This window comes from Panthera leo, chromosome C1, assembly GCF_018350215.1.
Source record: "Panthera leo isolate Ple1 chromosome C1, P.leo_Ple1_pat1.1, whole genome shotgun sequence".
Classification (NCBI taxonomy): Eukaryota; Metazoa; Chordata; class Mammalia; order Carnivora; family Felidae; genus Panthera; species Panthera leo.
In genome coordinates, this window is record NC_056686.1 from 4,880,685 (window position 1) to 4,894,555 (window position 13,871).

The following is a 13,871-nucleotide window of genomic DNA, read 5'->3' on the forward strand; positions in this document are numbered from 1 at the left end:
GCATTCTGAGTCTGTGTGCACGTTGTAACCATCTCCTGATGGCGGGGAGGGGGCAGCATAGGACAGGGGTCAAAACATGTGCCTGGAGTGAGACCCGCCCACACAGAATGCTGGTGTCACCCATAACTGCTGTGTGGGGCTTGGGCAAATTGTCTAGGCTCTGAACCTCGGTGGCCCCTTCTGAAAAGGAATGACCACATGACCTGCTGCACAGGGTCACTGCACATCAGATGGGCTCACACATGTAAGTCTCCAACACGGTGCCGAACCCTTACTTCCTGCTCAGTACCTGTTGGCTCCTACTGGCATTTGAGGAGGTCTTTACAGATCACCTCTGCTCCCGGTCCTAGGTAGGAACCCAATGGAGATATTTTGGGAGACCCACCATAGTTAAGACCCCCTACTGGGTCTATAGGAGACATCAAATAAAGGGATATGGCTCCTTCCCAAGGGTTTCCAGTCTTCTGGGGAAGCAGACATGTGGAACTCACTGGAACCAAACAGGAATTGCTGCAGGGAGGGTCTAGATTGAGGGACCGGTGTTGTGCCATGGAAGGGTAGAGCAGGTGATATTTAATTTCATGGAAGGAGGTGGTAATGGTATCATTTGAGATAGGCCTTGAGGAACTCAACAGGATTTTGGCTTTGGCCAGGGGAGAAAGAAAGGGCTAAGGTGATACCCTGCACAGTGACACAGAGGCCCAAGGATACACGTTGTGCAGATGACCCACTGGCGCTGAGTCCCTGGTGTGTAAGGCTATGTGTGGAAAAGGGCAGCAAAGCAGGCTGAGCCCAGCTGGTGGAAGGCTCTGGTTGCCAGGCTAATTCACAGTGCACTAATGGGACTTGTGTCCCTGTGCATGGGGAAGGCCACCCTGGAGCAGGCGGGGCTGATGAGGTTCTGTCCCAGGGTGGGCAGCTCTGAGGTCTGGAGCAGAAAAGGGAGGGCATGTAGAGGCAGGAGGTGAGAGCAGGGCGGGGGGAGTTGGGGGTGGTGATCAGTGATAGAGCATCATCTCCCTGTTTATGTCTCGGTCACCTGCGGAAGCCCGATGCTCGTAGAGTGGGGTTTTACGGAAGTCCACAGAGGTTGGTGACACATGGCCTCCATTCTCAAGGGCCCAAGAGGGCAAGACTAGGAGCACAAAACCCTTAAGTGCCAGAGGATGGGGCAGGGTGAGGAGCAGGGGCCGCGGGGCGCGGGGGGGGGGGAGGGTCCAGTGGGTGGGTGAAGAAGGGGAGAGGAGGGAAGGGGCAGGAGTGTGGACCTAGAGAGGTGCAGAGCCTATGCAAAGGTGGCAGGGAACAGCTTAAGCCTCCCCCCAAATTAAACTTCTCAATGACAAGAGTTTCCTTTTCTGTCTTACTGTAAAACAGTATGTGTTTACTGTAGACGAATTGGAAATAGAGGTAGGTAAGAGGAAGAAAACAGGCCACCACTAAGTGCTGATAAAGATGGGGGCACTGGTATTTGGCCTTGCTTTCATCCAAGTATTTCTCATGGGGCCTTTGAGCTGGTCGGGGCCCAAAGAATGGCCCACTGAGGCCCCAGTAGATAATGCCCAGGGGCCCTTCAATTTCAGGGACTGGACCTGTGCAGCCAGGAGGGAAGGCGCCCGAGGTGTGAGCCTATGGAAGATTCTGGAGCTGGGTGCCCAGAAGGAGGGTGCCCTCCCTCCAACCTGGGGAAAGCATCACCTGGTACCCTTGTGCCCCCAGAACTCTGGTTTGGAGGTAGCAGTTTCATGATTCATGAACTTTTGGGCTTTGGTTGCAGAGCTTGGGAGACCACCCGGAGGAGCCCTGGCCAATTAAAGGGCGCTTCTGGGAAGCAGGAAAGAGGGTTAGGGGCAGGGATGCGGGGTGGCGGGGAGGAAGATATCTTTGAGGGAACCTAGCAGGTTCTACTCTGGCCCCAGACACTCGGGGATGCTTAGCATCCCTGTGTCCCCACTGACAGCTCCTCTGGGCCCACCCCGCTTCCCCGCAGCCCTCCCCGGGCTGGCCGTTGCTCATGGAAAAGCGCCTTCACTGCCTGTCTCCTGCCATCTGGAACATCCCCCTGAATCTCTCTGCCTCATCACCCCTCCATCTGCACCAAAGGTCATTTCCCTGATTCTGTTATTAATCCCAGCAGCGCTTACTGGGGTCTGTGGTCTTCTGTGTGGGAGAAAATCATCGTTTGTGTCGGGATGGAGGTGGCAGCCGCAGGTCCTGGCCTTGGGTGGAGGTTATCACCCAGGCTTCTCTGCCTGGGAGCCTGAGCTGCAGAGACCGGGGACAAAGTCATCATTTCTCAGCCCAGGTGAAGGGCAGCTGAGATGATCTCGGGAGGCACCCGCAGCCCCTGGGCTCCACGTCAGTTGGGCACAGAGAGCTGGTGCCCGTGACTTCTTTAAGAGCCCAGGGCTATGGCCACGGAGGCCTGTCCCGTGGGCAGACAGCGTCTCTCCTTCTCGAAGTTTCCTCTCTGAGCTCAGAACGACTTGACTCCATGCCTACTTCTGGTGGGGCTTCAGCAACAGGACAGGAGGGGCCTTTTAGTGCCTGTCATGTGGCAGGCCGAATAGGAGCCAGCCCTGTGTCCCTAGGCACCTGCACTCAAAATGAAGAGGCAGATTTGGTCATGTGGCAGGGAGGGGCTCCCAACTCAGGGTGCCCTGGAGTCTGCTTTTGAGTGAGAGCCTCCAAGAGTGCCCCCTCTGGGCAGGTCAGGCAGCCTCAGCTCAGGCCCTCTGGGGGATCTGAGCAGGCCACATCTCCACCCTGTGAGGGTGGGTTTGAAGTCGGGAGGTAGCAAAAGCTGTCTGGGCTGGGTCTGGAGAGGGAGGGCAGGCAGGAGAGAGGAAGACAGGGGGCCAGCCGGCTGGGTGGGGAGGGTCTCAGGCCTCATGGGCCCCCGGCGGTCATCACGCATTCAGCTGACGCAAGGGCAGTGTGCAGTTTTCGGTCAGGGTCAGCGGTGTGACTGCTGAGTGATGAGATGGGTCGGGGAGGCAGTGGTGGCTCCCCTCCGAATCTGACAGACCAGGGGCTGGCTAGGGTCACCAGCTGGCAGCTCTGTGACCTGGAGGCTTTTGTCACCTCTCAGATGTGGTCTCTTCCTCTGCAAAATGGGAAGCTAATGGCAGCTACCCGACAGGGTTGTGTGGGTGAAAGGAGCTGCTTCTGTAGCTCGAACAGACCAGCAGGACCCCCGCCCTCACGGAGGCTCCAGGAGCAGGGGCAGCTCAGCCTGCCAGGGGTCACAGTGGGTGACACACAGGGTGCTGGCAGAAGGTGTGTTCGGGCCGGCACTGTGAGGAGACAACTCCCCCGTGGTGGTTGGCCCCGCAGACAGAGCAGGGCCCGTTGAAGGCCTCTGGGTCTCAGTGCTGTTTCCCTTGACCCCCGCCTGCCGGCCAAAGTTGACCTGCACCTGTAGGGATGGTCTCCTCAGTTCCATTTGTGGCATCTGAGCCAGGGCACCTGGGACCCCGGTCCCTGGTCGCACCCGTGCTGGACGGTGCGGTTAGCCTGGGCAGGGCTGGCCCTGGGCTCCCCGGTTATTCCTGCCCGGCTCCCACTGGCAGGAGAAACCAGCCTTCACCCCGGCCATTCTGTTTGCTTTGGAGCCAGAAACATGATTTACTCTAGAGAGCATTTTTATGTTTTCCACCAAAGATTAAAAAAAAAAGTTACTAGACAAAACAATTCTATTTTAATGCACAGCATTTCTATCTTGGGTTCTTTTCTGTAGAACACTTGTCTGTTATTAGTTTGTTTATTGATGGATTCCCTTGCTAGACTGTAAGCTCCCTGAGGACCAGGACATGCCTGCCAGTGGATCCTGAGAGCTGACAGCAGTCCCTGGCAGGAGGGAGCCCCAGGAAGCGTGTGGAGAGCAGGAGAGACCAGTGTTCACAGTGACCTCTTTGGATGTCCCTGGAAGGTGGCCCTGCCTGGTGTTTACACAGCTCCCCCTTGGCGGATCTTCTGTCTGCCCATCTTTCTCTTAATAGTTATGGATTATGGAAAAGAAGAACAAAGCCCATTAAGAGGTTCCCCTACATTTGATTTGAGGAAGTTTTCATCAGAACGGCTCCATTTATTGGCCTTTAGCGTACAGCCTTATTCCCTTCTCACAAAATGAATATTGCCTTGTCTCCTTGAGAAAAATTGATTTCACCCAGGAAGGAGAAGAGCAAACTCCCTCCTCCTGCTTTTCTTCTTTTTTTTTTCCTCCCACCGAGACAGAATTTATCTCCTAGGTAGGTGGGGGGGAAAAACAGGAATAATTGGACCAGAAGCTAATTCCCAGAGATTCATTGTCTCGAACGCTCCCACCAGAATGTGGGACGCTTGCCTTGAATTGCATGCTAATGATAAATGACAACTCTAACAGACCGTCACATTGAGATGTTTAGTCCTTCCTGCTAGGAGGTGACACATTAATTTTCTCTCAGATTTACATTGGATTATTAATAAAATATCGGTGTTGGAATGTGACAAGTGAGGGTCTGTAGAAGTGCCAGGCTCTATTTAGGGGCACGGATTTTAGCCAAATGAGATGTCAGGGGGGTCAAACATGACCCAGATGCCGGTGGCATTTGAGCGATAGTCTTTTTGCTTCACTGGGCTCAGGCTCCCGCAACCTGGGCTGCACCGGGTAGCAGGGATGGAAGGTTCTCTTTCTTTCCAGCAGTGTTGAACCCAAAGAAAGGTGACTCTGTATGTTCTGTCTTCCCTTTATCTTCTGCTTCGTCATTGACCCAACACTTGAAATGTAAGTGGTGCTTTCTGTGTGTTTTCAAGACAAAGGAGAAGACTTCCTTTGTTCTAGCCACTGAGTTCCTTGATTAACTCACTCGTTTGATGGAGCATTTACAGAGCGTTCACTCTTTACATGTCGCTGTGGCAGGTGGAGAAGGTAGAGGCGGTCCGGGTGAGCCTGGCACACCAAGGCCAAGTGATCACCCTGCTTCTCTGCTCAGAGCCCTTTCGTCGCTTCCCGTGCCTGCGAAGGTGAAGTTCAGAATTCTCAGAGGGGGTGGGGGCTGGGTTTGGGGCACCTCCCCGCCAACTGCCCCAACCTAGACGAAGCCTCCCTATGTGGGCCCTGTGCTGTTTCTTCGCTGTTTGCTGCGGCTGCGTTGATGGAGTTACTTTATGTTGTCTCATGCCTCGTGCCATGCTTGTGTGACCGTCCAGGCTCCTCCCTTCTTCGTTGCCATTGATGCCGTCCTACTGCGTGCTTCATTTGTGTCTTTCATTCCCACTTAGAGCAAAATCCATGCTCCCTCGACCCAGGCCTGCCAGGCTCTTGGGCCTCACCCCCTGCCTGCACCCCCACCTACTCTCTGCCTGCCAGTATGCTTCTCGGGCCACTGACCTTGCTGCTGTCGCTTTCCCGGGAGCCTTCCTGGCTGAGCCCCGGCCTTCGCCTACGCTTCTGTTCAGATGCCACGTCTGGGAGAGAGGTCTCCGGGCTGGCCCGTCCCACATCACAGCCATCTGTTACAGGACGTGCTCGCATGTTGCCTTCTGTCCCGCCCACCGGAGCGTGGTCTTCTGAAGCCCCCAAGTGCCTCCTTCTACCTCCCCGACCAGACAGCAGGCCTTACACAGGCAGCACTTTGGACGCTTCTGTTCACAACAGCACCTACGGTGCCTTGCACCAATGCTTGGCCCGTAATAGCTGCTCAATAAATATTAATTGAATAAATCACTGAATGTCATAATGGAATTTCAAGCCCAGTGCCCTGGGAGCTCTAGGAAGGGAGCCATTAATGAGTCCCTGCAGACTTGCTGGGTAGTGATTCCTGGTCAAATGGGCTGTATCTTCTCAGTGACCGCCAGCCTCAGCTGATACGAACAAACCTGTGGTTAGGAGGCTGCATTTAGTGAATTGGCTTCTGCCTCCGAGTTCTGGCAGCCTGAGCTGTCCCTCACCCTGCTTTCAGACCCCCACAGAGACGTCCTGGTCTGTGGACATGACAGTCCGGTGCCCATCCCCCGAGGTTGCCCTGGCCTGGCCCGTCCTCGGGTTTAGGGGGGCCTGCGGGAGACGGGTGGCACCCAGTACTCACTGCTGGGCAGTGCTGGTGCTGTTTCCGCCTTTATTCCGGAGAAGCACCCTCAAACGGAGGCCCTGGGGGTCTGCTCCTGTAGAACAGCACCAGCAGGTGCTGGCACTGACGCCCCGTGGCGGACGGGGGCTTCTGGGCACACGAATCTACCCAATCGTTTGTTTCTTGATAAGAAAGCCTCTTTTACGATTTTTCAATTTGCCCTTATTTTAATGAAAAGAAGCTGGGGTTGGACCGCCCAAGAAGGAGCTAATCAAATAAAGCAAATTGGTGTTACCTTCTCCCGGTCCCTATTATTTCTATGGCTCCAGCTGGAATTTATTATGAAAAGCAATTGGTTTTCATATCTGGCAGATAGCAGCCTGGGCCGGGCCTGACAGCCCTTTCTTCCCTATCATTCCATAAATGGCTTGCAGTGGCCAGGCTTGGGGGGGGGGGGGTACGGAGGAGGGGAGGACACGGAGTGCTCCCCACCAGCTTTCCTGCTCCTTGTCCCCCAAATCGTGCAGACCCTATAAACAAGTCAGAAGAAAACACCAGATTGAAAGTTAATAAAGCAGCTCCTGTCCGTGAGATTTGGGCTGTCGCCGTGGCTTCTTGGGGTTCCGTTTGGCATCCTATCAACCTTGCTGTGCTCCAGCCATCAATTACCACTCTCGCTGGGTCTGTGTGCAAGGGAGATAAGCAGGGGAGACATTCCTTTTCCAGATTCCTTTCCTCTCCTTGCAACAAAAGGAAGGGCTAAAGGAACATTTTAAATCAGGCTCAAATGATCCTCCCTTTATATGAAATGTTCTGCTGTGAGAGGAAACGTGGGCTCTGAAAGTGCCCTGGGTTGCTCCTAGAGAAGGAGAGAGGGTACACTGGGGCATGTGCCAGGGATTTGTAGCAAAATGCCAGGAAGGGGGGACAGTGGGCTGGTTCACTGGTTCTGTCCTTACCAGCTGTGTGACCTTGGGAAAGTTAATTCCCTTCTCTGTGTACTTCTCATTTGTAAGATGACAACAACAGTATTCGCCTACTACAGTTGTTGTGGGATTAAAATGAGAAGTGGGAGGGAAGGGCTTTGCCTGCATCTGACATTCGAAAATGCCAGAGAGGTGGCCGCTCTTGTCATAGCAGTTGTTGTCATGCTTATTATGGGCATTTTGAACTAGGCCATGCACTTTTTTTTTTAAATAATTTTTTAAAATGTTTATTTATTTTTGAGACAGAGGGAGACAGAGCGTGAGTGGGGAAGGGACAGAGAGAGAGGGAGACACAGAATCCGAAACAGGCTCCAGGCTCTGAGCTGTCAGCACAGAGCCCAACGTGGGGCTCGAACCCATGAACCGTGGGATCATGACCCGAGCCGAAGTTGGATACTCAACTGACTGAGCCACCCAGGGGCCCCTAGGCCACACACTTCTAATGGTGCATTTCAATCAGGTCATTCTGGGTTGGAAAGATCAGAAGGAAAGTTGTGGGCACGCGTGTGTAAGCGGCAGTGAAGAGTGGTGTTTCTCTTTTCTTAACTGCCCACTGGAACGGAGATTCCACACTGGCCTCAGGAACAGCATTCCTGCTCTAGGACACTACACGTTGTGCCTTGCCACAGGAGCCCGTTTCACATTTGGGGTCAGGTTTGGAGGCCATTGGAACTGCAGGAATTGCATTTCCCTCCACCTGGGCCCTTCTCTGTGCCTCCTGGTGTGAGGGTTGGGACCAAGGGCAATGAATAGAAGGGGAGGAGAAAGGGGGAACCTACCCAGGTTTGGGTTCTAGCTGCAAAAAGGGACTCTCTGGAGATGCTCACTCTTTAGAAGCCATCCAGACACTGCTTATGGAGTCTTACTGGGAATGAGGACATCATCCATTCTCTTCTCCAAGGGAAGCCACAGGGACACATTGTATGACTTCAGTGGGACAGTAGACGGTCAGCCAGAACAGAGCTGACAGCACAAAGTCAGCTGCCACTAGGCCAGGCCAGAAAGGGGCTGACGAGAGACCTGAGGAAGCCCATGGATGCTGGGGTAGCGGGCTGGTTCTCAGTTGTCTGCATGGAATTTCAGGTGGCTGTCAAGGTCCTGGAAGTGATCTGTTAGTGATAGGGGAAGGGAGGGTTCTAGGAGGAGGGCCATGGACCTGAGCTGTTTAGGAGACACTGATTTCTAAAGTTAGACTCAAGCACTGGAAAGAGTATCTAGACCATTCCTTTTGTAGGATTAACCTAGCGTTGGCTGCAGCCCCCTGTGGCTCCATAAATTCCTCTTTAATATCCACACACGAAACCTCTCAAGAACATATCCCCCCTCTGATCTTCATTTACTGATTGTCTTCAATGTACCTGATTTGAAAAATGTATTTTGCCTTAAAGTGGCGGACGAGTGTGTGTGCCTCAGTGCTTACAGACAGACAGCCTCTCCCCTGGGTGAATTTTCTAGCGGCACCCTACAACGTGCCATTTCATTACACCCTAAATCCCTCCATCATTGTCCCTGGCAGAGGCCCCTACAAAAAGGGGCCACATTTGTTATTAGTCATGAAGAACACATATTACGTGGTGGGTGGCCGGGCACCTCTCATACATTATGTCAGCTACAACAGAGGGATCAAGTAATTTGTTCAAGGTCACACAGCTCATAAGGAGTTGAGCCAAGCTTTAAGATGTAACCTAGAGCTCACTTCAAATCCCGTGATCATCTTTTTTTTCTTTAACTTCCTATTATGGAAAATTTCAAACATCTACAAATATAGACAGGCTAGTGTAATAAACTCCTATATACTTATCATCCACTTTCAACTGTAGTCAACACATGGCCAGTCTTGTTTCATTCACGTTTCCTCCTCCCACCACACACATTGTCATGAAGCATGTTGTAGACACTATACAATTTCATCAGTAAATGTTTTAGTATATATCTTTAAAATATAAGGTCTCTTTTTAAAAACATACTCCTGCACTACAATTATCACTTAAAAATTAATAATTCTAGATATCGTTAAACATCCAATCACTGTTCCAGTTGTTTCACAAACGCTGTATTTTTGTTTGTTTGTTTTTTACAGATTGTGACTGGTTGACACATCTCTTGTCTCTTTTAATCTATATATTCCTACTCTAGCATTCTCTTACTCTCTTTTTCACTGAATTCATTGAAGAATCCAGGTCATCTATCTGCCCTGTGGTTTCCCACAGTCTGGATTTTGCTGACAGCATCCCCATGGTTCCCTTTACCATGTTCTTCTGTCCTCCATGGACCTTATAAAGTGGTAGATCAGGAGGTCTGAATAATTTTAAATTCCTTTTTAAAAAAATTTTTTTTCCCCTACAGCAAAGTATTCTTCTATCAGGGACACATTCTATCTGGTTGTTTCTCTTTTGTGATGTCAGTCATTAATTGATGATTCATTAATTATTAGGGGTTGCAAAATGGTGATGTTTTAATTCTCTCACTTCTTCATTTATTGCCGGGAATACTTTTATAGAGAAAGTCCTCTCTTTTGCAATTTGCTAACTCAAAGGAACAGTTTATACAGGAAAGGTAAGATAAATGCCTGATTCTTCCTCCTTATACTTCTTCAGTTTTCAAAATAATGTATTAGGTCAGGAGCCTCCTCCAACAACGATCAATTAGTTTTTTGTTTGTGTGCTTTAGGTTCATTATGAACTCATGGATTTAAACATATTTAACATTTTTTAATTCAAAGCAGTTGCTATTCTTATTGAAGCTTGAATTGGCTCATTTTTGGTCAGTAGGAGCTTCTTCAAGTTGATTCCCAAGTCTTTTTTTTTTTTTTTTTTTTTTTTAAGTAGGCTTCACACCTAGTGTGGAGCCCAACAGGGGGCTTGAACTCACAACTGTGAGATCAAGACCTGAGCTGAGATCAAGAGTCTGACACTTAACTGACCGAGCCACCCAGACCCCCTGCCCCCACCCCCCGTGTCCTTTTTATATGATTTAAAATCTTTGACACAGCTCACATCATACTTCATGGTGAAACTGGTTGTTTTCCTCCTAAGATGAGGAGCAACACAGGGTTGTTTATTCTCGCCATTTCTATTCAACATTGTACTGGAGGTTCTAGCCAGTGCAATAAGGGAAGAAAAAGAAAAGGCATCTAGAATGGAAAGGAGGAAGCAAAACTCTATTCATAGGTGACTTGATTATAAATTTAAAAGATCCTAAATAATCTGCAAAAAAATTTTACTAGAACTAATACATGAATTTATCAAGGTCACAGAATACAGGATCAGCGTACAAAAATCAACTGTGTATCTATATGTAAGTGGAAATGTGTAAATGAGCAATCTAAAAATTAAATTTAAAGTAAACAATTCCAGTGCTCACTTTGGCAGCACATATACTAAAATTGGAATGATACAGAGAAGATCAGCATGGCCCCTATGCAAGGATGACACACAAATTCGTGAAGCGTTCCATATTTAAACAAACAAAAACATTAAACAGTTCCATTTACAGTAGCATCAAAAAGGATAAAGGACTTAGATAATTTAATTTATAAAGTGTGAAACCTGTACTATGAAGTCTTATTGAGAGAAATTAAAGATTTATATAAATGGAGAAGCACTCCATGTTCTGTGATTGGAAGTGATTAGAAGACTTGATATTGTTAAGATGGCAGTTCTTTCCAAATATATTTTTAGACTCACTGCAACCTCTATCAAAATCCCAGCAGGCATTTTTATTGTTGTTCTTGTTGTTGGTATTGCAGAAATTGTCAAACTTACCTTAGAAGTTTTTATAGGAATACAAAGGACCTCGAATAGCCAAGACAGTTTTGGAAAATAAGGGCAAGGTTGGAAGACGTATAGTTCCTGACTTCAGAATTTACTACAGAGCTGTAGCAATCAAGACAGTATAGTATTGGCATAAGGACAGAAAACAGAGAAAAATATGAAGTCCAGAAATAAAGTCTTATGTTTATGGTCAATTTATTTTAATCAAACATGCAAGCATACTTCAATGGGGAAAAGGATAGCCTTTTTTTTAAGCAACAACAAAAACAAACAAACAAACAAACAAAAATAGTGCTGGGACAATTGGATATCCATGTGCCAAAAATCAACTTAGGCCCTTACCTCACACCATACACAAAAGCTAACTTAAAATGCACCATAGACTTAAATGTGAAAGCTAAGACTGTGAAGCTCAGAAGAAAACACAAGAAAAGTTTTCTGTGACTTCAGGTTAGGTGAAAAATAATCCTAGATATGATACTGAAAGCATGATTCATAAAAGAAAAAAACTGATAAATTGGGACTTTACCAAAATTAAAACCTTTTGCTCTTTAAAAGAAACCCATAAAGAAAAGGAAAGCCATGGGCCAAGAGAAAACATTTGCAAATCCATTATCTGATAAAAGACTTCTATCCAGATTTTATCAAAATAGCTCTTACAACTCAAAAAGAAGAACACAACTCAATTAAAAATGGGCAAAAGATTCAAATAGACATTTCACCAAAGAACTTATATGAATGGCTAATGAGGACATGAAAAGATGCTCAATATCATTAATCATTAGGGAGACGCAAATTAAAACGCTGCCACACACCCAGTAGGATGGCCATAATCCAAGAGATGAGACAATGCCAAATGCTGGAAAGGATGTGATGTTGGAACTCTCGTTCATTTCTAGTCAGAAAGCAAAATGGTGCTGCCACGTTGGAGAACATGCTGCCAGTTTTACGTTTATGTTCCCTGTTGTACCTGTCTTTCACCTGTTGTTGCTGCATCTTTAATCATGCTTAGGAAGTTTTCTCCACTTTCAGGTTATAGAGAAATTCACCTATGTTTTCTCCTATAGTAGTGTCTGATTTTATTTACAACATTTAAATCTCAGGTCCATTTGGAATTCATTCTGCTCTACAGTGTGGGGAATAGATCCAACTTTATCTTTTTCCATATGCCAGTATCACTTATTAAAAAGTCAGTCCCCTTCCTCCACTGATTTGTGATGTCTCCTTTAGAGCATATTAATTTGCGGGGTGCCTGGGTGGCTCAGTTGGTTAAGTGTCCGACTTCGACTCAGGTCATGATCTCGCGGTTTTGTGTTCGAGCCCCACGTTGGGCTCTGTGCTGACAGCTTGGAGCCTGGAGCCTGCTTCGGATTCTGTGTCTCCCTCTCTCTCTGCCCCTCCCCTGCTCATGCTCTGTGTCTCTCTGTCTCTCAATGATAAATAAACATTAAAAAAATTATAAAGTATATTAATTTGCATGTGGAAGTGGGAATATTTCTGGATTTTCTCTTCTGTTCCCTTGGTCTTTCTATGTATTCACATGTCAATTCCATACTTCTTTAAATATAGAGGTTTTATAGAATGTGTTAATAACCTATAGGGCTAGCCTCTACACTTTGGTTCTCTTCATTAAAGTTTTTCTGGCTATCACTGGTGTTTTTTCCTTCCTCATAAATTTTGTAATAAGATTCTCTAGATCCAGAAAAAAAAAAACCCTAATGGGATTCTTGTTGTCATTACATTTTGTTTATAGATTAATTTTTGGAAGACTGACATTTTTATGATTTTTGCTTTTCCTAATCAAGAACATGTTATGTTTTTGCATTTACTGAAACCTATTTTGTCCTTTAGATTTTTATAGTTTTTCTCCTTGTGTTTTGGGAATGTCTTATTAAATTTATGCCTAAGTATTTAGTTTTCTTTTTTCTTGATAGCATTTACTGTATGATGTAAGACATACAGTATATATATGAAGAAGTCACCCATCATTCCTTCTGTCTCATTTGTGTGTGTGTGTGCAGTGTGTGAGTGTGTGTATATCACACACACACACAGACTGCACACACACACACAAACTATTGATTATGTATCTTAACTTTATACTTGCTGGTTTACTTTTGTAATTTTCAGTAGCTTTTCCATTGATCCCATGATCTTTTCACCATATTGCATGAGTGTTACTGGTTTTGCCAGCCATTCGTATCTCAGATAAAAAGGTTATTTGGCTAGAAGCCTCCCTCTAGAAGCATCCCTAATGCTCACGGTTTTTTCTTGATATTTCTCTGGCTGCTGCCTTGGAGGTCTCAGATTGTTTCCCTGAGGATCTCTTAGATGGTCAGCTTCAGTCAGGTTCCCCCAGGGGACCCTGAGATAGATAGACTCCAGTACAGCTTATTTGAGAGGCAGTCTTGGGAAGCGCCAGAGGGGGCATGAAGGTGAGAGAGGAAGGGGAGGAATACAAATAAAGGGCTCATGGGTGCATCTGGGTGGCTCAGTTGGTTAAGCTTTGGACTCTTGGTTTCAGATCAGGTCAGGATCTCACTGTTCATGAGTTCAAGCCCCACGTCAGGCTGTATGCTGACAGCATGAGCCTGCTTGGGATTCTCTCTGCCCCCTCTCTGCCCCTCTCCTGCTTGGTCACTCTCTCTCTCAAAATAAATAAATACATTTTTTAAAAATTAAAACAATCCCACAACAAATAGAGGGCTCTTGTCCAGCGGGTCTCCATCTGGGCAACTGGCACTTAGGCTCTAGAAGATCATATAGAAAACCCAGAGTCATCCTGAGTGTGGGGTAAGGAGGCCTGGAATTGCCTCAGAGATATCCCAGTTGTGGAGTGAGGGGGCCAGGACTTCACCCATCAAATCCCCACCCCCTGGGTGAGGCGTGCTTTCAGGGTGTTAAATCACCCAGTCAGGGGAGCAAACCAGGACTGGCCCCACCCACAATCTATGCTAAACCAGTAGACTTGGGGGAGATACTGGAGTCACCCTGAGTCCGAGTGAATCCTGCTCAGACACTCTGTGGCTACAAGGCCTTGGTTTTCTCATCTGTTGGGAGTG

At 47.7% G+C, this 13,871-nt stretch overlaps 1 protein-coding gene and 1 non-coding gene across 7 annotated transcripts in view; both read left to right on the forward strand.

Annotated features, from left to right (window-relative positions):
- CAMTA1 (calmodulin binding transcription activator 1) overlaps window positions 1–13,871 on the forward strand; it is an 851,919-nt gene that overhangs the window by 405,238 nt on the left and 432,810 nt on the right. The gene's annotated exons all lie outside the window — the stretch shown is intronic.
- LOC122228922 lies at window positions 10,392–10,498 on the forward strand. Its single transcript, XR_006206809.1, has one exon. It is a non-coding gene; the product is annotated as a U6 spliceosomal RNA (small nuclear RNA).